This window comes from Chiloscyllium punctatum, chromosome 17, assembly GCF_047496795.1.
Source record: "Chiloscyllium punctatum isolate Juve2018m chromosome 17, sChiPun1.3, whole genome shotgun sequence".
NCBI classification, from domain to species: domain Eukaryota; kingdom Metazoa; phylum Chordata; class Chondrichthyes; order Orectolobiformes; family Hemiscylliidae; genus Chiloscyllium; species Chiloscyllium punctatum.
In genome coordinates, this window is record NC_092755.1 from 58,320,659 (window position 1) to 58,344,259 (window position 23,601).

A 23,601-nucleotide genomic window follows, 5' to 3' on the forward strand; every position below is an offset into this window, starting at 1 on the left:
GTCCCCCCTGCACAAGGGACTGAATATCATCCCTTACCAACATGGCCACCCCACCCCCTCTGCCCGTCAGTCTGTCCTTACGAAAGCACGTGTAGCCTTGAATATTCATTTCCCAGGCCCTGTCCACTTGAAGCCGCATCTCAGTTATCCCCACAATATCATATCTCCCAATTTCCAAAAGAGCCTCAAGCTCATCCATCTTATGCTTCGTGCATTCATGTATAGTATTTTTAATTTGTTACTGCCCTCACCCTTCCCATCAAATCCTATTTCACTCAACTTTACAGCATGATCCCTTTTTGAGTTTTCTGCTTCATTGATACAGTTGTCTTTCTTGACTTTCTTTATTCTAACTTTCCCTTCAATTTCCTTTTTAAACATCCAGTTTGTCCCCTCCCCCCCCGCTACTTAGTTTAAACGTAGCTGTGTTGCAGTAGCAAACCTGCCTGCCAGAATGCTGGTCCCTAACCTATTAAGGTGCAAACCGTCTCTCTTGTATAATTTATGCTTACCACAAAACATACCCCAGTGATCCAAGAATTTAAATCCTTGCTTCCTGCACCAGTTCCCCAGCCACACGTTCAAGTCCATTATCTCCCTATTTCTGACCTCACCAGCCCAAGGAACTGGAAGCAAACTGAAGATAACCACCCTGGACGTCCTGCTTTTCACCCTTCTTCCTAGTTCTCCGAAGTCCCGCTGTAGTATGTTCCTCCTCTTCTTCCCGACATCATTTGTGCCGACATGTACCACCACCTCTGGCTCTTCACCTTCGTCCTTGAGGATGTCCTGCACTCTGTCTGTCTCCAGCTCACCTCGTTTCTGGACAGTTTCACTTTGCCAGCGATGCCCAGCGAGGAAACTGACATGTTTTGCCCTCAGTGGGAAACTGGTGCCCACAGTGCATGACCAGCAAGGCCAAGAAATGGCAAAGAGGTTCAAGTAGAACAGAAAAATGCTAGAGAAACTCAGCAGGTCTGGCGGCACCTGTGGAGAGAGATATCGAGTTAACATTTCAGGTCAGTGTTCACATGAGGGTCTTATGAAATATCCGTTTGACTTCAACGTTGTCTGTCTCTCCACACCTGCTGAGTATTTACTGCATTTTCTGCTCATGTTTTGTCAATCTGAAAGCAAGGGTGAGTTTAATCAAGTTGTGTTGGTGAGTTGCCAGCAAGCTTAAAAAGAGCTTTGTTTGATTTTGATTTGATTTATTACATGTACCGAGGTACAGTGAAAAGTTTTGTTTTGTGAGCAGTACAGGCAGGTCATACCATACAGAGAGCATCAGGGTAATAGAACAGAGCAGGAATATAATGTTACAGTTGCAGAGGAGATACAAAAAGTATGCGATCAACATTAACTTTGAAATTTGAGAGGTCCATTCATGTGTAGAAGACCGAAGGAGTTAGTGAGTTTCACAGAGCTGAGGTATTACAGGAGGTGGCTGTTTATTTCAAATAGCTGGGGAGTGCAGAGGGTTTGGGTCACTCTGCCTATGGCTGTAAAACTAAATTTAAATAATAACCTGTTGAGGAGGCAGAGACATACCAGAGGTCCGAAAGCTGTCTCCAATATCCTTCACACCCACGAGAGGTTCAGCTATCCAGGAGAGCAGATAGCCAATCAGGCTGATGTCATCCATTTCACAAGCCAATCAGGTCCCTTGTTGCCAGCTGAGTCTCATTTTGCAAACGTTCCCTTGATGCCTCCCCGACTGTTTGGCCAAAGCAGCTGTGTAAATACAACTTACAATGAGACTCAGTGACTCACTTTTTTAAAAGTGCAGCAGTCCCTTCCTTGATCCTTGTTTTTTTTTTAAATCAGTCCTTTTTCCCATTTCTCAGTCCACAACCAAAACTACAAAAAAAAAGTATACAATGTTTACGCCAGTGAAAATCAAACAGCCATTTGTCCACCCAAAACCCTCACCAATACTCTGGGGGAGTAAATAAACTGAAATACATGAAGATGACTGAGGGTGGAGATCAGCCATGACCTCGTTGAATGGTGGAGCTGATTTGAGGAGGCAAATGCCTCCTGATCCTATTTCCTATGTACAATGAAATGTTTAATAACATGAAAAAACAGTTCAATTTCATTAAATGCACCTATGAGCTGCTTTTCCTCCTGCACATCAAAGTCCAGAAAAGGATTCTATAATTTGTGGCCACCCATAGGAAGATGACCCTGATTGTGTCAGGACTGCCCCTGGGTTATTGCATTGTTTATATCTCAGTACAGTAGGACTCAGCTCAGCAACAACCTCAACCCAATTCCCATATCCTACTCCTATTCATTGCAACAGGCAGTTAAACTCAGCTGTTGTCTGGAAAGTGAATTGCCTCCAAATAGTCGGGGGATCGTTACAAACGCAAATTGGGTTCGCTCAGCTGTAAAACCAAGCAACCAAATTGCAAATGAAATCACTTCTGACAGTAAAGTGCTAATAGAGTTCCACATTTCACACCAGCGCTAGGAATCTGTGACATTTGAGTGCCCCTATTCCACCAGACTTTCTCTGAGTAGTTAACTTGGCCTTCTGAAAATAGTCAGCACTAATGACTGACACTGGGTAATCAAAAGAAGCCTCTGCAAATTCGGTCTGATTCGTCATCCCCCCCCAAAAAATAAATGTGACATTGATAGTAGATGAAGAGATAGAGAGAAAACTTCATATCTTTATAGAAATGGCTAGAGAGATTGATGATTCATTGGTTTTAATTTTCCAAAATTCCATAAATTCGGAGAAAGTGCCAATAGGATGGAAAACAGCACAAGTAACTCCTTTATTCAAAAAGGGAGAGAGGTAGAAAGCAGGTCACCTCAGGCTAGTTAGCTTAACATCTGTCATAGGGAAAACATTAGAAGCTATCACTAAGGAGGTTATAGTAGGGCACTTTGAAAGGTTTGAGGTAAACAGGCAGACACCACACAGATTTGTGAAAGAATAAACATGCTTAAGCAATCGATTGGACTTATTTAAGGATGTACCAGAAGGCATTTGATAAGGTACCATATCAGACATAATTGTGAAAAAAAAGCAGCTCGTGTTGTCAGGGATAACATATTGGCGTGGTTAGAAGATTGGATGCTTCCCTGACCTACTGTGCTTTTTCCAGCGTCATACTTTATCGACTTTGACTCTCCAGCATCTGCAGTCCTCCCTATCTCCTAGAAGATTGGCCAGTCAACTGAAAGCAGCGAGGAGCCAAAAATGGGTCAGTCTCTAGTTGGCAAGATGTAATGAGCGATATATCACAGGGATCGATACTGTTACTTCAACTGTTATAATTTACACAAATAACTTCGACAAAGGGTCTGAAAGCATTGTTGTCAATTTTGCTGATGACCCAAAACTAGGTAGGTCAGTAAATTGCTAAGAGGTTACAAAAGGATATGGGTCAGTTTAGTGACTGAGCAAAGATCTGGCAAATGGAGTATAATGTGGGAAATGTGAAATCATCTATTTTGGAACTAACAATAAAAAAGGAGCATGTTATCTAAATGATGAGAAATTGCAGAACTCTGAGACAAAGGTGTTATGTGCATGAGGCACAACACCAGTACAAAGGCACAGCAAGCAGGAATTTTAATAAAATGTTATTGTTTATGGTGAGGGGTATTTAATATAAATGTAAAGAGGTTACACTTTATGGGGCATTGGTGAGACTACATAGAGTATTAGTCTCCCTATTTAGAGAAGATTGTAAATATATTGGAAGTAGTTCAGAAAAGCTTACTAGACTAATACCAGTATTGTTTTATGAGACAAGCTAGGATTGTACCCAATGGAGTTTAGAGGTGACTTGACTGAAAGATATATCCTGAATGGTTTGACAAGGTGCATATGTGGCCAAATCTACACCTAGGTGTCACTGCTTAAAAATAAAGGGTTACCCATTTAAGACAAAAATTAGGAGAAACATTTTCTCTCAGAGGGTGGTAGGTTTTCCTCAAAAGGTAGTGAAAACAGACTCTGAATATTTTTACGGCGAGCTATGTCGATCATTGATAATTGGAAGGGGGCGGGGGGGGGGGGTTGATGAAAGGTTATGCAGAGTAAACAGAACAGCCAAAATCAGACTAAATGGTGGAGCTAGTCTGAGGAGCTGAGAGGCTAATTCCAGCTCCTGATTCATCCGTGGGTAAGAAATGGCTGCAGTAACAGGCTTATTAACTCTTTTTGCCTCTTGCACATGAAGATGGGAAATGGTTTGTATCGTTTGGGATGAATGTTTCATTCATCCATTTTCTTTTCTTTGAGAACATGCCTCGATTTTATTGAATTCATTTGAGAAAGTAACAGGCAGGTTGGATACAGCAGCACCAATTGACATAAACATTATTAGGTTTCAAAAGGCATTTGATAAGGTGCTACACAGATAGTAACTGCACAGAATAAGAGCTCCTAGTGTTGAGGGTAATATATTGGCAATGGACAACAGCATTATGAATAAGTAGGTCATTATTCAGGATGGAAAACTAATGGAGGTGCTGCAGAGATCAGTGCTCGGGACACAACTACCTGTACTGTCGCCAAGTATGCTCATGATTAAAAGAGAGAAATGGAAAGAGATAAAGAAACACAAGAAAGTATGTTTTGTAGAGAGCTTGACAGATTGGGCATCATGTGGAAAACATAGAAATGTGGGCACATGAAAAACAGGAGCAAGAGAAGGCCATTCAGCCCTTTCCATCCTACTCCCCCATTCAATATGATCATGGCCGGTCATCCAATTCAGTCCCCGTTCCCAAATTTCTCCCCATACTTTTTAATCCCTTTAGTCCTATTTATCTCTTCAATGTTTTAACCTCAACTGCTTTCTATGGTAGTGAATTTCAGGTCCTCACTAGTCTCTGGGTAAAGAAATTTCTCCCCATCTCAGTCCTTAATGGCATACCCTGTAACTTTAGTTGCTAAACCTGGTCAAAAGAATAGATAAACAAAACTTTATTTAAGTGGAAAAAGGTTTCAGAATTCAAGGATAAAAAGGGGATTTGGGAGTCTTCATAAGGAAATGATAGAAGGTTAGTCTGCAAATGATATGGAAAGCAAGAGGAATGTTGAGATTGATTGCAAAGAGAATGGAGTTTTAAAGTAGGGGTTGTGGGTACAGGGCACTGGTGTGACTATATTGAATGTACTGTGTACAGTTTGTTTTCTTTATTATTTGCATTGGAGCAGTTCAGAGAAACATCAATAAGGTGATTCTTGCAAAGTAGGTGCTGTTGTTTGAGGACGGGTTGAGCAAATATCATTAGACTATTAATCCAGAAACTCAGCTAGTGTTCTGGGGAGCCAGGTTTGAATTCCACCACAACAGAAGCTATTGAAGACTGTGAAACCATTGCTGATTGTCAGGAAAAGTCCATCTGACTCGCTATTGAAAGAAATTTGCTGTCCTCACCTGGTCTGGCCTCCATGTGACCCCTGACCCACAGCAATGTGGTTGACTCTCAACTACCCTCTGGGATGGCCCTAGCAAGCCACTCAGTACAAGGGCAGCTAGGGAAAGGTCAGCAATGCTGGCCAGCCAGTGTCACTCACACCACACAAGTGATTTTTTTTAAAAATATCTAGAATAAGAAATGTTCCTTTTAAGATGGAGAGGGTCATGAATTCTCTACCCCACAAACTAGTGGAAGTTCAGTTATGGGTGCATTGGGAATTTTGTATGAAAAAAACAAAGGGATTCAAGAGCTATTGGGATCAAGGTGGATATGAGGCCACAATCAGATTAGCTTTGATAGCATTGGAGAGCAGGGCAGGCTTGAGGTGCTGAATGGTTTATTTCCGCTTGTATCTCTGAAGTTACATTTGTTCTCAGTTCATTCTCACAATCCAGTCAGAAGGTTAACAAATGAACACGACCTGCAAATCTGCCTCCGTATTGGGTGCTGAACTCTGCAGTGTGTATCACAAAGCTCCACAGCCAATATTTTGCCGTTTAAGAAGGATCCTCTAGGATTCACATCCCTCGATTCACTCTGTTTGCTGTGTGTCCAGGATTTTGTTTCTTTTGTCAGATTTTCAGCTCTGTGTTTCTGGAGCCGTACAGGACCAGCTCCCTCTTCTGGATATCTGTGTAATTACCTCAACTAATTTCAAACAAGCAACAGACTTAAAGACCACGAGACTATAGACAAAGGAGCAGTTAACCCATTTGGCCCACTGAGTCTGCACTGCCCTTCAATCATGGCTGATACATTTCTCAACTCCATTTTCCTGCCTTCTCTGAGATAAAGAACTATGACACAATACACTTTGTTCGGTGGCTGAAGTTTCTCAGGGAGTCTCAGTCTGAGTTGACCCAGTTTGGAATCTAGGAGAAAGTGAGGACTGCAGATGCTGGAGAAGAGTGTGATGCTGGAAAAGCACAGCCAGTCAGGAGAGTCAAGGAGCAGGAGAGTCAATGTTTCGAGCTTAATCTCTTACTGATGAAGGGCTTATGCCCGAAACGTCGACTCTCCTGCTCCTCGGATGCTGCCTGACCAGCAGTGCTTTTCCAGCATCACACTGTTTGACCCAGTTCGGAATCTTTCCCATTTAACACAGTGTGAAAACAGAGCTTTCGGGTCAGACTAAGCAGGGTAGCTTGAGCTGTGAAATTACTCGGCAGTGCCACCTCAGTTTAAAGAATGTTTTATGCCCAATGCTCAATGCGGAAGGTGGGTATTGAGATGGAATCCTGCATGCTAACCCCAGAAGCAGGTTGGCAACAACATGGAAGCACGATAGTGTCAAAGTGGGCTGTTAGAAGGCTGGCTTTAGAATTTCATTCCAGTTGTTTTAGAAGCTGTTAGCCCTCTAGTCTTCAAACCTCATAGTCCCTTACCTCACCACCTTTATCCCATCTCCCCTCATTCATTGTGCTTTTAATAAATGATTAATGGTTACAAATTGCCCCAAATCCTTGCTGTGCAAAAATAATTAAAATGTCCCAAAACACAACAAGAGTTTTTGCTTTTATGTCTTGGGCTTCTCTCATGTTTTTCTCTTTGTATTTGTAATTTCATGGTGTGCGGTTGTAATTGTTGCTGAATCCCTTTCAGGCACTCATTTGTTTATTTAACATTTTGATGGTCCCCTGTCTCCTAAAGGCTGGACAATCCGTACGTTCCTACATGTTAAGAAGTCCACTGCTCCAATGTTGAAGGATGCTCCACAGTCAATGCGATTTCCAAACCAGAATTACAAAAAAAAACAGCAGTGGGACTTTGGATATTTCCATGTAGTGCACATTCTTAACCAAAGTGAAGTCGGGGGCATTGAATATCTGACTGTGGGAGACCTCAGCTCACCGATTCATCTTTCTGTCTAGGTTACAGTAAACTGCAGCCATTGCAGTAGACAGGCTGTTGTGAGGAAGGTCACAGTGTCATTGCTGATGTGACAGGTCATACTGAAACAAGACAAGCCTGGGGAAATCATTCTAATGAAATAGCTGTTGGTCATTTTGTCACACACTGGGTTATGAAGAAGTCAGTAGGTTCCTTGCTCACTTCAGAAGCTGGTGGACACTACCTTGTCTCCCTCTACTGTAGAAGCTCTGAACTCTCAGAGGTTCCATCTTTAGGAGATATGTTAAACTGAGAGAGACTGCAGATGCTGGAGATCAGAGTCAAAAGGTATGGTGCTGCAAAAGCACAGCAGGTCAGGCAGCACCCGAGGAGCAGGAGAGTTGACATTTCGAGCATGAGCTCTTCATCAGGAATGGGGGAGGGGGACCAAGGGGGCTCACAGATAAATGGGAGGGGGTGGGGCTGGAGGGAAGGTAGCTGGGAAGGCGATAGGTGGGGGGTGATGGTGAGAGGTCAGAGAGGAAGGTGGAGTAGATGGATGGGAAGGCAGATAGACAGTTAAGACAGTTCAAGAGGGGGGTGCTGAGTTGAAGGGTTGGATCCGGGATAAGGTAGGGGAGGGGCCATTAGGAAACTGGTGAAATCAACATTGATCCCGTCTGATTGGTGGGTCCCAAAGCGGAAGATGAGGCATTCTTCCTCCAGGCATCGGGTGGTTAGAGTTTGGCAATAGAAGAGCAGGGCAGAGGGGTTGATTGGTGCATGTGTCTCAGAGATGTTCTCTGAAACATTCCACAAGTTGTGCCCTGTGGCTGACCACTTCAACTCCTTCTCCTACTCCGCCAAGGACATGCAAGTCCTGGGTCTCCTCCACCTTGGGCATTGGTGGTGAAGGTACCAAATGTTGACAGCATTGGATGTGATGCCAATCAAGTTGGTTGCTTTGTCCTGAATGGTGTCACGCTTCCTGAGCATCGCACTCTTGACTTATAGATACTGGACAAGGAAATGGGGAGACAGGAGGTGAGTCACACACTGCAAAACTCCTAGCCTCTGACCTGCTCTTGCAGCTACTATATTTATATGGCTAGTGCAGTTGAGTTTCTGGTCAATAGTAACCCCCAGGATGTTGGAAGGGTGGGATTCAGTGATGGTAATGCCCTTGAATGTCAAGGAGCAATGGTTAAATTCGCTCTTCTTGGAGATGGTCATTGTATGGCATTGTGTGGCTCAAGCATGAGTGTTGACCAGGTCTTGCTATGCATAGTTACAGACTGCCTCAGCATCTGAGGAGTCACAAATGGTGCTGAACACTGTACAATCATTGGTGAACATTCCCACTTCTGACCTTATGATGGAGGGAAGGGCATTGCTGAAGTAGTTGGGCCCAGGTCAGTACTCTGAGGAACTCCTGAAGTGATATCCTGGTACTGAGATGACTGACTTCCAACAACCACAACCATCTTTCTATGTGCCAGGTATGACTGCAACCAGTGGAGAGTTTGCCCCCACCCCCAATACCCACTGATTCCAGTTTTGCTAGGACTCCTTGATGTCAAATGTGGCCTTGATGTCAAGGGCGGTTAGTCTACCCTCTGGGATTCAGAGTTTTTGTCCATGTTTAACCAAGGCTCCAGTGATATCCCCCGGTGGAAGCCAAACTGAGCATCACTCCGCAGGTTCTTGCTGAGCAGATGCCTCTCACTCTGTGAGCACCTCCCATTGCTTTGTTGATGATCGAGAGTTTTGAATTGGGGTGTGTGGGAGGATGCGTGGATGGGGGTGGGTTGGATATATCCTGCCTTTATGCACATGACACATTTGGGCAATTTTGCATATTACAGGGTAGATGCCGGTATGGTAGCTACACTGGAACCTCTTAGCTGGGGGTGTGACGAGCTCTACAGCATACATCTTCAGTAATATTGCTGGAAAATTGTGTTCTGCAGTATTCAGTGCCTTCAGTGTTTTTTTGCTATCTCATGGAGATAACCTAATTGTTTGAAGACCGGTGTTGGTAATGGTAAAGTGGGGGATATGCAACCCATGGAGTTACTTGTTTGGGCCAGAATACAATTCTGCTGGTTCTGATGGTCACAGATGTCATGGAAGGCCACTTTTGAATTGCTAGATCTGTTCAAAACTATCTCATTTAGTGTAGTGGCAGAGCCATACAATAAATTGGAGGGGAACCTCCATGGGAGGATGGGACTTTGTCTCTACAAGGCCTGGTCACTCTAACCAATACTGCCATGGACAGATGAATCTGTGTCAGGTAGTTTAATGAAGATGTGGTCAAGCAGGTTTCTTTTCTATGGTGGTTCCCTCACCCCTTGCTACTGACTCAGTGTAGCCTCTAGGTCCTGAAGGAGTCACTGTAGGAACAGTGCTGCTGCCAAGCCATTCTTGGTGATGGGCAATGAAATCTCCACCCAGAAAACATTCTGCATTCTTACCAACCTCAGCACTTACTCAAAGTGGTGCTCATCATGGAGGAGAAGCAGTTAATCAGCTGAGGGGAGCACAGAACATGGTAATGAACAAGAGCTTTCCTTTCCTATGTATGACCTGATGGCCACAAGAGCCATTGTTGAGGTCTCCAAAGACAATTCCCTCCCCGTTACATATCAGTGAGCCACCACCCTGGTGGCTCTGTCCAAGCCGGGGGATTAGATTAGATAGATTACATTACATTACAGTGTGGAAACAGGCCCTTCGGCCCAACAAGTCCACACCGCCCTGCCGAAGCGTAACCCACCCATACCCCCTACATTTACCCCTTACCTAACACTACGGGCAATTTAGCATGGCCAATTCACCTGACCTGCACATCTTTGGACTGTGGGAGGAAGCCGGAGCAGCCGAAGGGGACCCACGCAGACACGGGGAGAACATGGAAACTCTACACAGCCTGAGGCAGGAATTGAACCCGGGTCTCTGGCGCTGTGAGGCAGCAGTGCTAACCACTGCGCCACCGTGCCACCCACAGATAGGACACACCCAGAGATGGTGTATCTGGGAGATTGTCTGTACGGTATGAATGTGTGAGAATGATTATGTCAGGCTGATCCTTGAATCGGAACAGCTCTCCCCATTTTAACAGAAACCCCTAGTAGGGAAGACTTTGCAGAGTCAATCGGGGCTGGGTTTGCTCTTGTTGATTACTCTCTCAAAACTGCCTGTTACTGTTAAACCCACTGATCTTTCTTTTACTAATGTCCTTTAGGGAAAGAAATCTGCCATTCTTATCCAATCTGGTCTACATGTAACTCCAGGCACATAACAAATTGTTTGACCCTTAACTACCCTTAACATTTGGTGGATTCAAAAGAAATATGTGAAATTTCAAATGCATACTTTGCAGCTGTACTGGGACACGTAGGTATAGAAATTAGAGAGGAGGACTGTGATATATCCTTGAACACATGCTATTTGAGAGAGAGGATGTAGTTGTAGTTTTAGTCAGTTTAAAATGGGATAAGTTCCCAGGCACAGACGAAATGTACCCTTCTGTGGAAGGCAAGAAAGGAGATTATAGGGACCCTGACATGAACTTTTAAATTCTCTCTAGATATAGGTTTACTGAAGCTCAAGGCAAAGAGCATTTCCATTGTTGCACACAATGGGATTTGAGCCCAGACAAATGTGCATTGAGTGAATAGCCATGGTACTTTTTTTTCCCCCAGGGTATGGAAGTCCAAAACTAGAGGGCATAGGTTTAGGGTGAGAGGAGAAAGATTTAAAAGGGACCCGAGGGGCAACCTTTTCACGCAGAGATATGGAATGAGCAGCCAGAGGAAGTGGTGGAGGCTGGTACAACTGCAATATTTAAAAGGCATCTGGATCTGTATCTGAATAGGAAGGGTTTGGAGGGATATGCGCCAATTGCAGGCAAATGGAACTCGATTAATTTAGGATATCTGGTCAACATGGACAAGTTGGACTGAAGGGTCTGTTTCATGCTGTACAATTCTAGGACTCTGGATTAGTGGTGCATCGGAGGAGCAGTAAAATCAACGTTTCGGGCAAAAACCCTTCATCAGGAATACAGGCAGAGTGCCTAAAGGGTAGAGAGATAAATGAGAGGAGGGTAGGGGTGGGGAGAAAGTAGCACAGAGTAAAATAGGTGAGTGGGGGAGGGGGTGAAGGTGATAGGTCAGGGAGGAGGGTGGAGTGGAGAGGTGGAAAAGAAGATAGGCAGGTAGGACATGTCATGGGGACAGTGCTGAGCTGGAAGTTTGGAACTGAAGTGAGGTGGGGGAAGGGGAAATGAGGAAACTGTTGAAGTCCACATTGATGCCCTGGAGTTGAAGTGTTCCGAGGCAGAAGATGAGGCGTTCTTCCTCCAGGCGGTGAAGGAGGCCCAGGACCTCCATGTCCTCGGCAGAATGGGAGGGGGGAGTTGAACTAGATTCACCACAGTAAGGATTGAGATCACAAAGTAACAGCTCACTTCAACTGGTCCTGAATTAACTGGCGCTGCCTTAATCAACACAAAAGAGTAGCCAGACTATTCAAAATGGAGCCTCAGGAACTGCAGAAATGAAACTCACTGAACCCAGTTCCCATCATGACTGACAAGACGATACATGATCGAGAGGCTGGAGACCAAAGCACAATCTCAAAGTATGAAAGCTGTTGACCTAGCCCAGAGAGAATCAAATTAGGCCTGATCTCAGTGGGAGAAAGTGAGGGCTGCAGATGATCAACAGGCAGATAGGCCCATGCCATCTGATGGTGCAGGTGAAGCACTTCCAGATGCTGAATTACTTGACAGCTGAGTACTAGTCGTTTTGAGCTCTCTCTCTCTTTGCCTGGAGGGGTGTGATCTTCTGAATGGTTCAAGATGGAATCTCTCTTTGTCTAGGCAGCGTTGAATCATTCTTCGCTGACAAGCTAACTGTTACAAACTGATGGCTGACTGTTAGGGCTTCTGCTTTGTCCGGTGTCCCAGGCCAACATTTTCATTGGTATCAGAACTTCTGTCCAAAGGTGTACTGCAGCGAGTTTGTCCAGGCAGTAAATGGTGAAATGTTGCATAACTTTAACCATAAAACTCTAGATTTTAAAATACAAATTCATTGCACTGACCTCAGCCAATAGTCTACCCAAGCTGCACATATCGCACTATTCCTGTCCCTATTACATTTTCATATTTGTTCTTTAATGACAAATCCCTTGCCCTATTGATCAATACCGGTTTACTTATTTACCAGAAATATATTATGTATGTTAAGGAAGTGCCGTTATACTTAAAATAATTTAAAATATATTTAAAATAAATGCTTTGCATTTCAACAAATATCTTGCCTTTATGCATTTCTGCAAACTACCATATGTGTGTTTTTCTCTTTAAAAACCAATGGCTGTATCTGATTTTAGTGATTTATGATTTTTAAATTGTTTTGATTGTGGAGAAGGAGTGGCAGTGAATGTAATAATTATTAGAAGTGACAATTAAAAAAGTTTGAGGGGAAAAGGACACCTGCAATCTGCTCAGGAGAGGAGAAAAATCAACTTTAAAAAGAAAATAAATCTGTGCAAAACGAGTTTCAAGATTAAGGTTACAATATTAAGTACGGGATTAACAGTCAAGTATTGTAGTAAATGGGCAGTAATAAATATGCAGTTATGAAACTCAAATGAAGTGCTGATAAATTCAAAAACAAACCCTGGCCACTATCACTGGGTGAGCTGTGCATCACATTCCACGAAAGGCCGTGGTATTTCAGTTCTCACTGTGATTCATTCCTTGTTGACTGGTCAATGCTCAATCTACACTCTCACAATTCACCAGATATTCCAATGGCTATATGGGCAGTGGCACAGCATAGACTGGGGTTGCAAATCAGGATGCAGCTGATCCCGAGAAATTGTATATCCCGATAAGCAGTTCCCCGGTGTCTAGAACCCTCTTCAAACGCCCATTAATCATTTGGGATTTGGAAGGTTCTGATTCACTTCAACTAAATAGTTATTTGGGTAAAGTTAGAAGAAGAAGAAAAACCTACTCTAACGCCTCATTAACTATTAATCGGGCACCCAACTCAACACCGACTTTTCAAAGCATGTTCCAGTGAAATACCACGGCCTTTAGTGGAATGTGATGCACAGCTCACCCAGTGATAGTGGCCAGGGTTTGTTTTGAATTTATCAACACTTCATTTGAGTTTCATGATTGTATATTTATTATTGCCCATTTACTATAATACTTCACCATTGAGTACGGGATTAAAATATATTATCTCAATCTGATCCTGAGACACGTAAACCTGACAAGCAACTCCAGATCAAACAGCCTAACCTAACTAGAATCCAGTCCCCAAATGACCAAGAGTGGACTCCAACCCCAGACCAGACACTCTGTCACTCCTGGACCCTACCCGCTTATCAACCTGTACACTGACCCCTCACCCTCCCAACATCCCAATTTCACACTGACCTTACAAACCCTTTGATTGGAGCTGTCAAGATATGTTAGAATCATTGAGTCATACAGCATGGAAACAGACCCTTCGGTTCAACCAGTCCATACCAAACATAATCCCAAACTAAACTAGTCCCACCTGCCTACTCCTGGCACATATCCTTCCAAACCATTGCTATTTGCAAACTGTGGAAGCCTTTAACAGTGTTTTCCTGGAAGTTACTGTCCACAATTATGACCAGTGAAACCACAACCTGAAGAGGGAGCACTCTATTTAGATTTGGGCATCCCACTGCTACATATCCAAACATTGGCTTACTTTATTGATGTTTCTTTTTCCTTACTTGCAGGAATAGAGGCTTCAGTCATATGCAAATCACAATTCTCCATGTGACAGATTAAATGTGTGGGGTGACAAATTATTTGTTCAGGAGAGAAATTCATTCTAAGACCAATCCCTTTAGTCAATTCTACTATACCTCTTCCATTATTGCAAATTGGCTGTGACACAATTGGTGAATAGAGAACGCGGTTTCTAAAATGTGAACATGCGTTAGCTATAACACGAATAGATCACTGACACTGTTATTTTGTATTACGCGCTGTTTGTACAGCGCAGGGTCACACAGGAACACAACTATTGCGTTACAGAAGAAAAGACTAGCTTTAACATTACGTAATGACCTAAGGGACTTCACAGGACAAATTAAACTATTACACTGAGCCACTTGTTCTGCTTGTAGCTACTCCCAGCAGGAGAGTACGTAGTCTGTCTTGTGCTATCCCCACACAATCACAACCACTGAGCTCTGATTTACAACTCCCTGTGACAATAATCACCTAAATTACACTCCGTCAATCCTTTTTGCTGCAACCTTGCCCTCTCATAGTGGCTTTTCAGCTCTGATCAAAACACTGACATATTCTTTTGTGGATGTAACTTTGGAGAGTTCTTTTAGCTCGTGATTTCAAACATCACCTTTCTTATCGTTTACACATGGAATTTTTAAAATACATTTCTCCCTTCACCGATCTTTATGTCATGTGTCAGTTTCTTAAGCAGTCAGAGAGAATATACCTTTTCACAGCTTTCTTCTCTCTTGCCTTTTTTTGTTGACAAGTTTGAGTTTTCTTGTTGTTGATCATCCTTCAACTTCAGGAAATTATGAAACTATCTTTATCCTCCTCCTTGCTACATAATGTGATGCCAGGTCAGGTTGCAAAATGTTTGATCAGACAGGTAAACTTTAACAGGCGTCTGACAGATGGAAGTCAGGTAGGGATGTGTTGAGGTGTTCCAGACTGGGGGATTGGGCAACTGAAAGTCAGTAATTATAATTGAAGTGTATTAGATGTCAGGATTAGTGGTGTGCACATATCTCAGGCAAGGGGCTTTGTAGTGCTGGTGGAATGAGACAAAGTATTACAAGCAGATGAGAAAGGGTGAATTGACTCTGCTTTTCTCAACTTTTTATTGGTCATGATAAAATCTTTCAGTCCTTTTTGCATTAGGCGAAACACTCTCAAATTAAGTATTATTGCTCACAGCAATAAGGAGCCAATCAACAAGCTTCTTCAGCTAATTTATTAACTGTTAGACCAGAAGAAAGTAACTTTAACAAACATGAGAGCAAGCCTACAGCCTTTATGTAGTCACTTAGTCCACAAACACAAGGCACAAAGTTAAAGGAGAATGGTTGGAACACAAAGGAAGTTAAAAGAATATATCCTTTAGAGTTCTTTGGGTTTTTGCAAGATTTTAACCTGAGGCCAATGTTGATTAGCCGTTTCTCCGACACAATCAATCACTTCTCGGCCTTTTGGCTAAGATCAAGTGTCTGTCCTTATCAGGACGGGGGTTGAGTTGCGAGTCATCAGAGCTAGTGGAAATCATCGCTGGATCATGATCGGACTTTGGAGGATTGTTTGGTTGAGCTGACCTGCTATTGGCGGATCTTAATGCTGGCTTCGGCCTAACGCCCATTCAGGGAGCAGCCAACCTCAGAGCTATGGCCTCAACAGCTGCCCTCACCCCGGGCCAGGGTGTTCGTAACACAGTCAGGGTGACTGTCAGGACGGTGGAGGAGCATACACCAGTCGATCGGACGGTGTTCGTCAAGAAGATTTTGCTGGAGTGCTGCGGGTTCAAAGCAGTGGCTTCTCGGCCTCTATGTACAAGCGGAAGGGGGAGAGGGAGGAAATTAGAAATTGGAGACCGATCTCACTGTTAAATGCAGACTACAAAATCTTGTCAAAGGTCATCGCCAACCGGGTCAGGTCTGCTCTGGGATCGGTGATCCACCCGGACCAAACCTGTGCTGTACCGGGCAGGAAGATCTCTGAGAGTCTCGCACTCCTCAGGGATACGATCGCCTACGTGCAGGACAGGGGGGTGGACACCTGCCTCATCAGCCTGGACCAGGAGAAAGCCTTTGACAGGATATCGCATACATATATGAGGGATGTCCTCTCCAAAATGGGCTTTGGGGAGGGAATCGGAAATTGGATCAGACTGCTCTACACCAACATTGTCAGTGCAGTCTCAATCAATGGGTGGGAATCAGATAGCTTCCCTGTAAGATCTGGAGTCAGGCAGGGATGCCCCCTCTCACCCGCCTTGTTTGTGTGTTGCATAGAGCCATTTGCCGAATCCATTAGGAAGGATGCGAGCCTGAGAGGGGTGACTATTCCTGGCAGCGGGGGCCTGCAGGTTAAGGCCTCCCTGTACATGGATGACGTCGCTGTTTTCTGCTCGGATCCGCTGTCCGTGCACAGACTCGTGTGCATCTGCGACCAGTTCGAACGGGCCTCGGGGGCCAAGGTAAACCGAGGCAAGAGCGAGGCCATGCTCTTCGGGAACTGGGCCGACCAATCCTCTATCCCCTTCACCGTCAGGACTGACCACCTGAAGGTGCTGGGTATTTGGTTCGGGGGGGCTGGGGCGTGCACCAAGACCTGGGAGGAGCGGATCAGGAAGATGAGACAGAAACTAGGCAGATGGGGGCAACGGTCGCTCTCCATCGCGGGAAAAAACCTGGTCATCAGGTGTGAGGTACTCTCAGTATTGCTATATGTGGCACAGGTCTGGCCTATCCCCAGGACCTGTGCCGCCGCAGTCACCCGGGCCATCTTCCAATTCATTTGGAGATCAAAGATGGACCGGGTCCGAAGAGACTCTATGTACAAAGACCGGTGCAATGGGGGAAAAAACACGCCCAATGCCACCCTCACCCTGATGGCCACCTTTGTGTGTGGCTGCATCCAGCTGTGCGTGGATCCCCGGTACGCAAACACCAAGTGTCACTACGTACTGAGGTTCTACCTGTCCCCGGTGTTGCGAAGGATGGGCCTGGCCTCGCTGCCGGGGAACGCTCCGAGTAGTTGGACCGTTCAAATGTACAGACCATCAAATCTTTTTATGAATAAAGTATATTTTTGAAATAAAAAAACGTGTACTGCCTGCAGGATTTCCCTGGGGGAGGCTACTTCGATGTGACCTTCAGAAGCGTGAAGCAGTGCGAACAGCTCCTGAAGGTCTTCAAGGAGAAGGAAGGGGAGCCGCTGTTTTCCATCTTGTCAGCGACCCCATTGTGTGTGCTTCCTGCACAGAGGAATCGGGTTGTTACAATCCATATGTACAACCCCTATGTTCCAGCGGCTGATGTCCTGACCTTCCTGGGAAGGTACGTCCAAGTTGAGGGAGAAGCCACTGATGTGATCGACCCCTTTGGGATCTGGACCAGCAAGCGGCAGGTCAGGGTAACTCTGAGGGCCGATGACAGTGGGAACATCCTCCACCCACCCTCGAGCTTCGCAATCGGAGGGAGCAGAGGCTACCTGACATATGCAGGGCAGCCCAAAGTGTGCCGAACCTGAGGGAAGTCGGGTCACGTGGCAGCGGATTGCAAAGTGACCATCTGCAGGAACTGCAAACAGGAGGGTCACTTGACTAAGGACTGTCAGGAAGAAAAGAGCTGCAACCTGTGCGGAGAGACGGGCCACATGTATAAGACCTGCCCAAGACGTGGGGGCCCCACTTACGCATAGATGGCTGGAGGTGGCAATGTGAGCCGTGGACCCCCAAAGACCAGTAAGGTCCACCCGGAGAGCAAGGAAACGGAGTCTGGTGGCACCCAGAAAGAAGAACAGGCTGGAGTGGAGGAGGCGGCAGCCAGCGGAGAGACACAGCAGCTGATCCTAGCTCTAGCCGGGCAGATGGAAGAAATGGAGGAGGAGGAGGAGGAGGTAATCAAGCAGGCAGAGGAGTGGATACCTGTTAAAAACAGGAAGAGGAAATCTTGCCAGGCTCCCAAAGCCCCCCAGCAAAAGGGGAAAAGACAGCTGCACGAGGGAGGGACGGCCAGCTCTTCGGAGGGGGAAGATGGACGCAAAGAAGGCCAGAAGACCAGAAGAAGAGACAGAGCGCCGTCGGTAAAGAGGAGGGCATTTCCTCCCAACCAGGAAACAATGGACCCCCCGAAGTCCACCCTCCACCCAGTGAGAACCAAGAGGTACCCACTGGCCCACAACTACAGGCAACCGAGATCTGTGATCCTCTGACAGTCCCACTGTCAGACACAGAACTGGACAGGGAGGACCCTTGCCTTGGCTCAATGACACCAGAGCGGGCAAATGACCCCAGAGAGGAGCTGGATAGCTACCTCAGCCCAGCGAAGGTCCAGCAGTTCATGCTAACCATGGGGATGTAGACAAGCTACCCCAGAGACATGACAGTCAAATGGACAATGGTAACCCCATAAACGGGGGGTTAAAGAAGTTTAAATTTGCTTTCATATAACAGGGCACCCAATCTTCAGGGTTCCGCTGAAGCCACAGCCAAACACCAAGAGACTGGATAGTTAATAAATGTAACTGTTAATAGGATAACTGTGAATTCGATTAATTCAATTTGTTCTTTGTAATGTTAAGACATGCAATGTATATAACTATGAACGACATGGAAAAATTGTACAAGTACCAGAGATTTATTTATATGAATAAAGTATATTTTGAAATAAAAAAAAAGACATGTACTGCCTGCAGGATTTCCCTGGGGCAGGCTACTTTGATGAAGCAATGCCAGCAGCTCCTGAAGGCCTTCAAGGAAAAGGAAGGGGAGCTGCTGTTCTCCAGCTTGTCGGCAGTCCGGTTGTCTGTGCTTCCTGCACAGAGGAGGCTGCCAGAGGAGGAGGAGAAGGCAGGTCAGAACATTGCCTCCTTCTGACAAATGTGCCCAGATGGATGTCAGTCCAGTCTTCAGAAGGTGCACAGACACAGTCTTCTGCTCAATGACCAGGAGACATTCAGCTCCCATCCTCACTGTCTTGTCAAAATAAAAGAGGAAGTGTTTTGCTTACTGCATGAGTAAGCTTTAGATGCAAGTATTGCAAAAAGCTTGTGTTATAAAAGGCTTGAATGCCACTTACTCACAGTGCCCCAAAATTGACCCAGCCCTGAATTCAAACCTCAGAAGTGACGCAGATGAAAGTTAACAAAATGATTTTGTCCAGACTAGATTCTCATAAACCACGGGTGACTGGCAAATGGTGAACCAGATTGGTTCAATAAATGTTCACATGAACATACATACACAGACCTGTAAGACATTCGCAGGCAAATTGGTATCTTTGTTTGACCAAGATTTCTTTAAATTCAGGATCAGTTACCATTCCATTAAAGAATGCCACAAGGTAAAAACTTTACTCTGGGAGAAGCTACATTAAGCTACTCGTGTGCAACAACAGTCTTAGGAAACAATCCATATGACAAAATCTGAACGTTGAGATGTTATAATACACTGCCATTTGTGTGAAATCTATAATGTGAATAGAAAATTAATGGAAATACACAGGAAACTCCTCACTTGACTACTAGTTGCCAATGCCACACAGATTCTAATGTTATGGACGAGACCAAACCCCTCAAAGTGTATTAAGAAGATAGCCTCGGGGGATTTAAGATGGCAGCAATCTGAGAAGATCACACTGCAGGATCGCAGCAGGAGCAGGATGGTCCTTTAATCCACCCAACCCAGGTCATCAGGATCTCTTGGGGCGTTGGAAAGATTGTGGAGCCCCAAGAAACATTTTAAAATTGACTTACCTGTATTTTTAGTTGTCCAGAAATGCCTAAAAAGGGAGGAGGGGCATCTGAGGCCGGGCCTGCAGCTCAGCCTGCAGCAGCCTCGGAGCAGATTACTCTCCGGAACCTGCTGAACCAGCTCTCGAAATCTCGCGAGATGTTGGGGAAACAGATTGAAGAGAAGCTGGCTCCAGCCCCTCTCATGCTGCAGAAGCATGAACAGCAGCTGGGAAGACCTGGAGAAGAGGACGGATGAGGTGGAGCACAGGGTCACAGTGGTGGAAGCTGATGCCAGTTCATTCAAGGAAGAGACCCAAGCCCTGCAGACAACAGAAGACTGAAGGAGCTTGTGATTCAGTACTCCCTGCGATGTCCAGCAGTGCTTTGGATCACCTTAGGTGGATCGATGCATCTCTTGGACACATCGGAGAAGGCAAGAGACTTTGTGGACAAACTAATCTAATTTAAACAATTGTAGTATGTATAAATATCATTGCTTTTTTTTGCCCCTCTGTTGATAATAATTTGGTTCAAACTATGTCTGGTGGTGGTTAAGATGTACATTTTAAATTTCTAAGCTAGGACATACCAAAGGATGGGTGGGATATTTATTCCCTTTTTTTTAAAAAAATAAAAGAATTTTTAAAATTCATATTGATATTCTATGGGGTGCTTATTCTTTTTAGCTTGTGCTTGTAATCTTCCGGTCCAGTGTCCGCTCCGTGTAGCAGACGAGACGTGCTCACGTTTCTTCTTCCAGAAAGTGCACAAAGAGAGTTCTGTGCTCAGCAGCCTGAAGGAAGATGGCGGCTCGATAATGTCATCTCAGGCTGACGTCATGAAGATCAGCAAATCAGTCTATGCCAGTCTGTATGACTCGAAGCCAACCGACAGTGCGGCCTCCCAGTCGTTCCTGTCCTCTATCGCAGAGGTCTTAGACGATGGAACACGATAGAGGCTGGACCAGCCACTATCTGATGAGCTGACCAAGGCCCGAATCCTTCTAAAAGAATAAAACTCCCGGAACGACAGCTTACCGGTCGAGATTCATTCCACTCTTTGGGACTTGATTGGCCAGGACCTGCTGGAGGTATATGTCAGCATGCTTCAGGCAGGTACCATGAGTGAATCTATGGAGGAAAGGCATCATTACCCTCATCTACAAGCAGAAGGAGGAAGAGGGAGGAAATTAGAAATTGGAGACCAATCTCACTGTGAAACACAGACTACAAAATCTTGTCGAAGGTCAAAAGGTCATCGCCAACTGGATCAGGTCTGCTCTGGGATCGGTGATCCACCCTGACCAAACCTGTGCTGTACCGGGCAGGAAGATTGCTGAGTCTCGCAATCCTCAGGGATACGATCGCCCACGTGCAGGACAGGGAGGTGGACACCTGCCTCATCAGCCTGGACCAGGAGAAAGCCTTTGACAGGATATCGCATACATATATGAGGGATGTCCTCTCCAAAATGGGCTTTGGGGAGGGAATTGGTAATTGGATCAGACTGCTCTACACCAACATTGTCAGTGCAGGCTCAATCAAATGGGTGGGAATCCGATAGCTTCCCTGTAAGATCTGAAGTCAGGCAGGCCTGCCCTCTCTATCCTGCCTTGTTTGTGTGTTGCATAGAGCCATTTGCCAAGTCCATCAGGAAGGATGTGAGCCTGAGAGGGGTGACTATTCCTGGCAGTGGGGGCCTGCAGGTTAAGGCCTCCCTGTACATGGATGACATCACCATTTTCTGCTCTGATCCGCTGTCCATGCACAGACTCACGTGCATCTGTGACCAGTTCGAGCAGGCCTCGGGGGCCAAGGTAAACCAAGGCAAGAGTGAGGCCATCCTCTATCCCCTTCACTGTCAGGACCGACCACCTGAAGGTGCTGGGTATTTGGTTCAGGGGGGGCTGGGGCATGCGCCAAGACCTGGGAGGAGTGGATCAGGAAGATGAGACAGAAACTAGGCACATGGGAGCAACAGTTGCTCTCCATCGCCAGGAAAAACCTGGTCATCAGGTGTGAGGTACTCTCAGTATTGTTATATGTGGCACAGGTCTGGCCTATCCCCAGGACCTGTGCCGCCGCAGTCACACAGGCCATCTTCCACTTCATGTGGAGATCAAAGATGGACCGGGTCCAAAGAGACACAGTGTAAAAAGACCTGTGCAATGGGGGGGGAAAAACACGCCTAATGCCACCCTCACCCTGATGGCCACCTTTGTGTGTGGCTGCATCAAGGTGTACGTAAACACCAAGTATCACTATGTACTGAGGGTCTACCTGTCCACGGTGTTGCGAAGGATGGGCCTGGCCTCGCTGCCGTGGAATGCTCCAGGTAGTTGGACCGTTCCGTACCACCTGGCCTTCATGGAGAAGTTTATGAAGAGAAACACCTTTGACCACAAGTCCATCAGGAAGTGGTTGGGACGTAGTGTCCTCGAGACCCTTCGGGAAAAGGAGAGGGCGGATCCTATCGAGCGGTTCCCTGAGCAGACTGTCAAAGCCATGAGGCATTCTGCCAAAACCACCAGAACTTTCCAACAAGCACCAAGACATGGCTTGGCTGGTGGTGAGAAGGGCTCTGCCTCGAGATCCTTTATGCACGACCGGACTCTCTGCCGCACCGCACGCTGCCCTCGAAGCGGCTGCAGTGGGTACAAGACTGTCACACACCTCCTTCTGGAATGTGCCTATGCAGAGGAAGTAGGGAGAGGAATGCAGTGGTGTTTGTCGAGGTTCGTCCTGAGCAGCGCGGGACTCCGTGCTCTACAGCCTGTTCTCCGGGACGCACACGGAGACGAACATCAACTGCGCCTGGAGGATCATCAACTCGGTGAAGGACGCTCTCTGGACGGTCTGAAACCTGTTGATCTTCCAGTTGAAGGAGCTGACCCTGACTGAGTGTTGCAGACTGGCACATTCCAAAGGTCCAGGACTACGTGTTGAGGGACGTGCTGAAGCTTGGGGCAGCTGTCGCCAAGGCGTGGTGGGGAAAGACCACCGTGTAACATCTGCCTGCTTAAGAACAGGGGGCCCACGCAGTCATTTGGGCTCTGCTGATGCCTCAGCTACAGACCTGTAAATATGAATGATTACTCTTTCGGTACGCAAAGAAATTGAATGTTTACATATGTATTGCATGTTCAATTGTACAGATCAAAGTATTTAATGAATAAAGTATATTTTTGAAATAAAAAAAATCAATCACAGTGAATGTTGCAGTAATGGAAAATTCTTGTTCTTTGATGATTTTTCTCCAGTAACCATTACTTCTTCCATTAGAGAAAATAGAGACAGCAGCTTCTCTTCAACTATCTGCCACAAAATGCTCCCGGAACCTCCCTTGAAATACTGGTTCCTGCATACATTTGCAAGAAACCTTGTTAGAGTCATTATGTCAATGTGTAGTACTTCACATTTGTTAATATTTTCCTTACGCCATACTAGGTTTCAATGGATGAAAATTTGGCTGTTTACCCATAACTTGGAATAAATTATTTTACAAAAGAGTTTTGTTTTACAGAGATCCATCACGAGATTCTCTTTTATCCTTTGATATAAGAAGATTCGGATTAAAGTCTTTGTTTCACCCAATACCTGTAGTTGTGAAATCTCTTCTGTATGCAGAAGAGATTTGAAAGTCTTAACGTGAACTATTCATTCCAGATGATGAATGTTAATGGATAAGGTATGACTATCTAGACAAGGTAAACTATCTATCTGATGACTTAATTGAGACATATAAAATAATCAGAGGGGTTTTTACCTCGGATGGTGAAGGCTAACATG

General features: G+C 45.4%; 1 long non-coding RNA gene across 1 annotated transcript; it reads right to left on the bottom strand.

Annotated features, from left to right (window-relative positions):
• Positions 1–1,190: 1,190 nt before the first annotated feature.
• Positions 1,191–19,897, bottom strand: LOC140487698 (uncharacterized). The gene is made up of 2 exons (XR_011962869.1): positions 19,835–19,897; positions 1,191–1,734 (listed from the first exon to the last, which is right to left on the bottom strand). It is a non-coding gene; the product is annotated as an uncharacterized lncRNA (long non-coding RNA).
• Between the last annotated feature and the right edge of the window lie 3,704 nt (positions 19,898–23,601).